We start from the raw sequence: 6,000 nt of genomic DNA on the forward strand, positions 1-6,000 counted from the left end.
AAATAAATAGCCACATGTGGCTAGTGGCTACCCGCGCTGGACAGTGTAAAAACTCTTTGAGCTTCAGTTTCCTCTCTTAAGAAATAGAGATGACACCTACTTTTCAAGGTTGTAAAAGACTAGGGAAAATGCTTCACATGTAATTGGTACCCAAATTACCATTATGTTTACATGCACGAATTCTTCTCTAGATTCTGTTCTCCAGTTGCCCATGCTTGGCTCTATGCCCTGACACCTCCTTCTTCTCCATTGTCCCCGTAGGCAATCAGTCACTTTCCACTGTTGTCACACCTTCTGAAAATGCATCACGTGTCCCTTATCTCCCATCTAGTGCCAACAGCCTGGCCCAAGCTACCATCATAGCTGGTTGATTTTGTCTTAAAGAGTCCATCTGTTTCACTCTTCTCTCCTTCTAGTCATTCATGACACCCAAGCCTGAGACATACTTTAAAAAATGCAAATATTATAATTTCCCTACTTAAAGTCCTTCAGTGGTTTCTCAATTGTTAAGGAGAGATAAAGACCAAGACTCTTCCTGAGACCTAAAAGCTGTGTAAGATCCCACTTCACCTGCCTTTCCAGCTCTCCTTCCCCCTCATTCTCCAACCACACCAGCCTCCTTGCTGATCAAGTACACCAAATCCTTCATGCCTCAGGCCTTTGCACATACTGTTCTTTTTGTCTGGATGGCTCTCAGTCCTGCCTCTCCTTGTGTAATTAACTCCTATCTATTATTAATACCTCCACCCCTGGGGAGGAACCCCAAGTCAGGCTCTGAGATCAACAGGGAGTCTGCTTCAGGATTTTTTCTCTCCCTCTGCCCCCTACCCCCACACTCTCTATCTCAAATAAATAAGTAAATCTTTAAAAATTAAAATAAATAAACTCTGGACTGGGAATTTGGAGGCCATGTTTGTTTTTGCCTCTGCTGTGAATCAGCTATGTAACTTTAATAACCTCATAAACTCCCTTCAGAGGCCATGGTGCTGGACTAAGAATAGGTTATCTTCTGAGTCCTGTGCAGGACTCAGAAGATAAGATATCTCCTTCCTGGGGAAATGGCTGGCTCAGTCAGTGGAGCATGAGACTTGAACTCAGGATTGTGAGTTGAGCCCCACAATGGGTATAGAGATTACTTAAAAATAAAATCTTTTTTAAAAAGATTATCTCCGTCTTAAGAAACACACTCTCCTGGCACCCTAAATTAGGAGGGAGTCAATTCTCATTGCATCCTGCCTTGTCCCTTTGAGATGCTTATCATAGACTGAAATTCTATATTTATTAATGGGATTTCTTTTTTTTTTTTTTTTTTTTTAAACAACAAACACCCAGGCCTCACTGCAAGCTCTAGGAGCACAGGCTTGTATTCTTAGCGCCTGATACAACACCGGCTCATAGCAGATGTTCAATATATATTTGTTAAGTGAAGGAGTAGGACCATGGAAAATGATACATTTTGCAGTAGGAAAACTAAACCTGCAGTTAGGACAATAGCAAAATAGGACACATACACAAAAGCAAAGAGGGAGAAAGAAAGAGAAAAGGAAAGAGAAGAAGGCTGGCAGGGAGGGTAAGGGAAGGAGGGAAAGAAAGAGAGAGAAAAATTTGGTTTAACTGTTACTTCAGAAAAGTCTAGAAATAACCTATTCAGTATTAACATGTGTAAGTTTTGTGTTTTTGTGGTTTAGAGAGAATTACACTGGGAGTGGACAAGCAATCTTTTCAGTGCATAGGGTTTCTAATGTTCATAATGTGGCCCTAGTTATGACCGATTTTTGAAAATTTATATGCATCTTTCAAATAAGAAAAGAAAATATATTACTTAAAAAAAACTTTGTTTTAAAGATTAGGTTAAAAGACATTACTTGTATTGATAAATATTTTCAAATCCAGCATCACCTTATGATTTAGACAGCATAAAAAACAGAAGAGTACACTAAAATTGCACTGCATATATCCATAATATCTTTTTATTCTTACTTTCAGCACATTAGATTGAAGTAATCAGAAATCAACATTGAGCATATGCTAATTTATGAAATAAGTCCATTTTGTACCAAAGGTATACATATACAATCAGGAAAAAAGTTTGAACAAAAGCAATATTGAAAACCTTTGACATACTGGATTTGAGCGTCACAGCTTCGATAAATATATAAAAATAGGAAGGAGCATCACTGGATGGCTAAGTCTGAAATTTTCAAAATAGAAAAACAAAACCACACAAATTTAGGAAGAGATTGATTTCTTATTGTGTGTAAATGCATCAATATTATTTTAAAATCATACTGGAAGAACAACACTAACTAGAGATGTCTTTAGATAGGGGTGCATGGGTGTCTCAGTAGGTTGAGCATCTGGCTCTTGGTTTTGGCTCAGATCATGATCTCAGCTTGGTCTCCCTGTCAGTATCAAGTCTGCCTGGGTTTCTTTCTCCCTCTCCTCCTGCCTCTCTCCTGCACTTGCCTGCATGCATTCTCATTCTCTTTCTCTGAAATAAAAAAAATAAATCTTAAGGAAAAAAAAAAAAAAAAGAAAATGTCCTTAGACAAAAGTGTGTAAAAAATCTGCAAGGCTAGATAGTAGGTGAAATAGAAACCCTCCCCCACAGCAGAGAAAGAAAAAGTATGCAGAAATTTTTAAAAGGAAATGATACTTGCCTGTCATAAATAGAATGCTTCAAATGAATTTTAGGTGACTATACAGTTTGATCATAGTTTAATTTGTTAAGGAAAATTATTTTAAGGCCAGTTGGTCTGATCCTAAGGTGGGTGCGCTGATGATGTTGGTAAAGAAGGGCAATATTTAGAAGACCAAAAAAGCGGGACTTGGCAACCACTTTGATGTATGAAAGTGACACACACAAAAAGTCATTGACTGTCAGATTCTTTAACTGAACACCTTTGTGGATGGTGATCCCTCTTGGGCTGAGAGGATGGGGCTCAGAGGAGGGGTACATGTGAGGGCAGAAATGAATTCATTTTGGAGCCTACTGAGTTTGAAGTGCCTCTCAAATAGCAAGATATGCCCATTTGACAGTTATAAGTATAGAATTCAGGAGAAAATTGGGAGAGGTGTTGCAAAATTAAGGATTTATTTATATGTAAGTGAAATCTGATGCTATGGGAGTAACAACAACAAAACCTTCCGAGGGTATTGGAATACCCAATTGGCATCCAATGATGCCAATGTTCAATATATTCAAGTCTTGCTCCTCAGAGCATGGCCCACAGACCAGTTTGAAAGCCAGCCTCCAAGGTAGTCCCCACTCCAGGTGTTCATGACCTGGTGTAGTTCCCTCCCACGACAAATAGGGCTGACTTATGTAACCAGCAGGATGTTGTGTAAATGACAGATTGCCACTTCTAAGGAGAGTTCATGAAGGTTGTTGTGGCTTCTTGTTTGCCCTCTGGAATAATTAAGTGCAAGAAGTCAGCTGCCCTGTCCTGAGGACACTAGGGCTACACAGGGACCAGGAACTGAGGGCTCCTCCCACCAGTCACGTGAGCTACCTTTGCAGCACAGAATCTTCCAGCCCCACTGTGCTTTATGTGACTACAGCTGTTGCCAACATCTGGCCTACAACCTCCTGTGAGATCTTGATCCAGAACCATCTAGCTCCTGGGACTCGGGACTCATCAGAAGCTGTGTAAAGTAATACCTTTGCTGCATTAGGCTGCTGACATGCGCTCACAGCCATCCATAACTAATACAATCTGCATCTAAATTGTAATCTGAAAGCCTGTTGAAATGTAGACATCTAATGAATTCAAATCCTCATTTTAGCTCCCAGGCTTTTATGCACTACAAGATTGAGAAGCTCTGAAAGAGACTAAAAAGGGCAAAAATGCTTGGCTCCGTACTGGAGGGAGGGAGAGGGGCTGCCATCGAAAAGTGGGGCAGAGATAACGGGGTGGCAGAGGAAGAGTTGCTACAGAAGGTGGAGGGACATCTGGAGAAATAAAATAATGAGGAGAAAGAACTGATGAGGAAGACAAGGGAGAAAAAAGTTTCAAGAAGACAGAACATAGCATTGTTAAGATGATACCGAGAGACTGAGTGGGAGAAGCAATAGACAATGGCCAGGAAGGTTGCGGTTACGCTTTTTTTTAAGTGTTCTTATATTTTAGAGATAGACACTGAAATATTTAAGGATGAAATGACATCATGTCGGGGATTTGCTTCCAAATACTGTGAGAGGGGAGGGAACGGGGGTTTGGATGAGACATACTTGTCCGTGAATTGATAATTGTTGAAACTGGGGGATGGGTACATGGGACAAATAGCACATTATACTCCTGGGTCTATTTAATTATGTTTGAAATTTCTCACATTAAAAAGCTTTAAAATGCCATAAAATTGCTTTGGGAGATTATGGGGGAGATTATGAGTGACTTTTGTCAGAGTAAATTTATTGGAGTTTTAGAGCAGGAGCCAGACAGCAGCGTGCTGAGTGAAAGACAAGAGATGAGGAGAGCGACTGGGGATTATTCCTTTCAGAAGTCTGATTTTAAAAGAAAGGAGAGAGAATAAAGCTTCAAGGGGAGGGAAAGTTAATGTGAGTTTGTTAGACTGAGAGAGAGCACCAAAGGCTCTCTAAAAAACAAAAAATAAAGAAAAAAATCCAACTGTTACGACTGCACAACAGCCATCAACAGCCACTTCAAGGCTCTGAGTCACCCCACTGCTGTTCTTTAGCTTTGTTTGAAAATTGTAGAATTTCTTCAAATTGCCTTAAGGCTCTCCAAATTTGTGGTTGATCCAATTACCAGAACTGCAGTTAAGGCAAATGCTTCCATCAACAGCTATGGACAATGCTATGAATAACACTCAGATGGTGAAGGCATTGCCTACGCTGAGAATTTAAGGGTTGTTTAATGAAATCTGAAGAAATGAGTGGCCCAAATCCATGAGTGGATTTATAAATTTAATTTATAAATACATAAATACAATGGTACCAGCTTGCGGTTGTCATGAGGATTAAGGAACATGAATAAGAGTGCTCAGCAAGTGTTACTTTTGTTTCCTTCATTATTTTCCATTTTCTAAAATGTGTTTGAAGGACAGATATCCTAAAAGATTTTAGCAAGTGTCACAACAACAAAAGTTGTTCCATAGACAAATACATTACAAATGCATTTGGGACACATTGGGCTGACAGTTGAATACCCATTCTTATTGCAGAGCTTCTTAAAACTATTTGCAAGTGCTTTGTGAATTTCCAAAAATATACAGTCATTTTTTTGTTTTTAAAAGATTTTATTTATCTACCTGTCAGATAGAGTAGAGAGTGAGCCACAAACAGGGGAAGCAGCAGGCAGAGGGAGAAGCTGACTCCCCACTGAGTAGGGAGCCTAGTGTGGGATTTGATCCCAGGACCCTGGGATCATGACGTGAGTGGAAGGTAGACACTTAACAGACAGAGCCATGCAGCCGTCCCAGAAAATACAACCATTTCCGATTGTTTTAACCCATGAATTTTTTTGGAAAGGAGAGTTTCTCAGGACTGTTGTACCTCAGAACCTACTTTGGGAAATAATTGCACTAAATCCTGTGATCTACATAATCATCACATTTAAACATTTGAATGCATTTAAACATTTATTGCCAGCAACATTTCCTTATGGAGATGTGCTCACTTTTGCTTTTCTGGTTTTATCAGTTACATTCTGAACAATGACATGAATTTTCCACGAGTCATTCATAAAGATTTGTGAGGATACCAAATTCCCGTCAACTCTATCATAATGGGAAGTTTGTTGTTGTCATTGCTATTTTGTTTGTTGTTAGTATCCCAATCTCCCATAGAATCTTAGGAGACAGTTTTCTGCAGGAGTTAAGAATATCAGCTCTGGAATCTGATAACCAATATGGATTTAGAACCAGATGAGAGACTTGGCAAATCTCTTGGAAAACGCTGAGCCTCAGTGTTCTCATCAATAAAATGAGGGTAAAGTATAGTGATATATCCTATACAGTTGACCCTTGAACAACATGGAT

The sequence above is a fragment of the Lontra canadensis genome, unplaced genomic scaffold (assembly GCF_010015895.1).
Source record: "Lontra canadensis isolate GAN:19392208 unplaced genomic scaffold, GSC_riverotter_1.0 scaffold1, whole genome shotgun sequence".
Taxonomy (NCBI): domain Eukaryota; kingdom Metazoa; phylum Chordata; class Mammalia; order Carnivora; family Mustelidae; genus Lontra; species Lontra canadensis.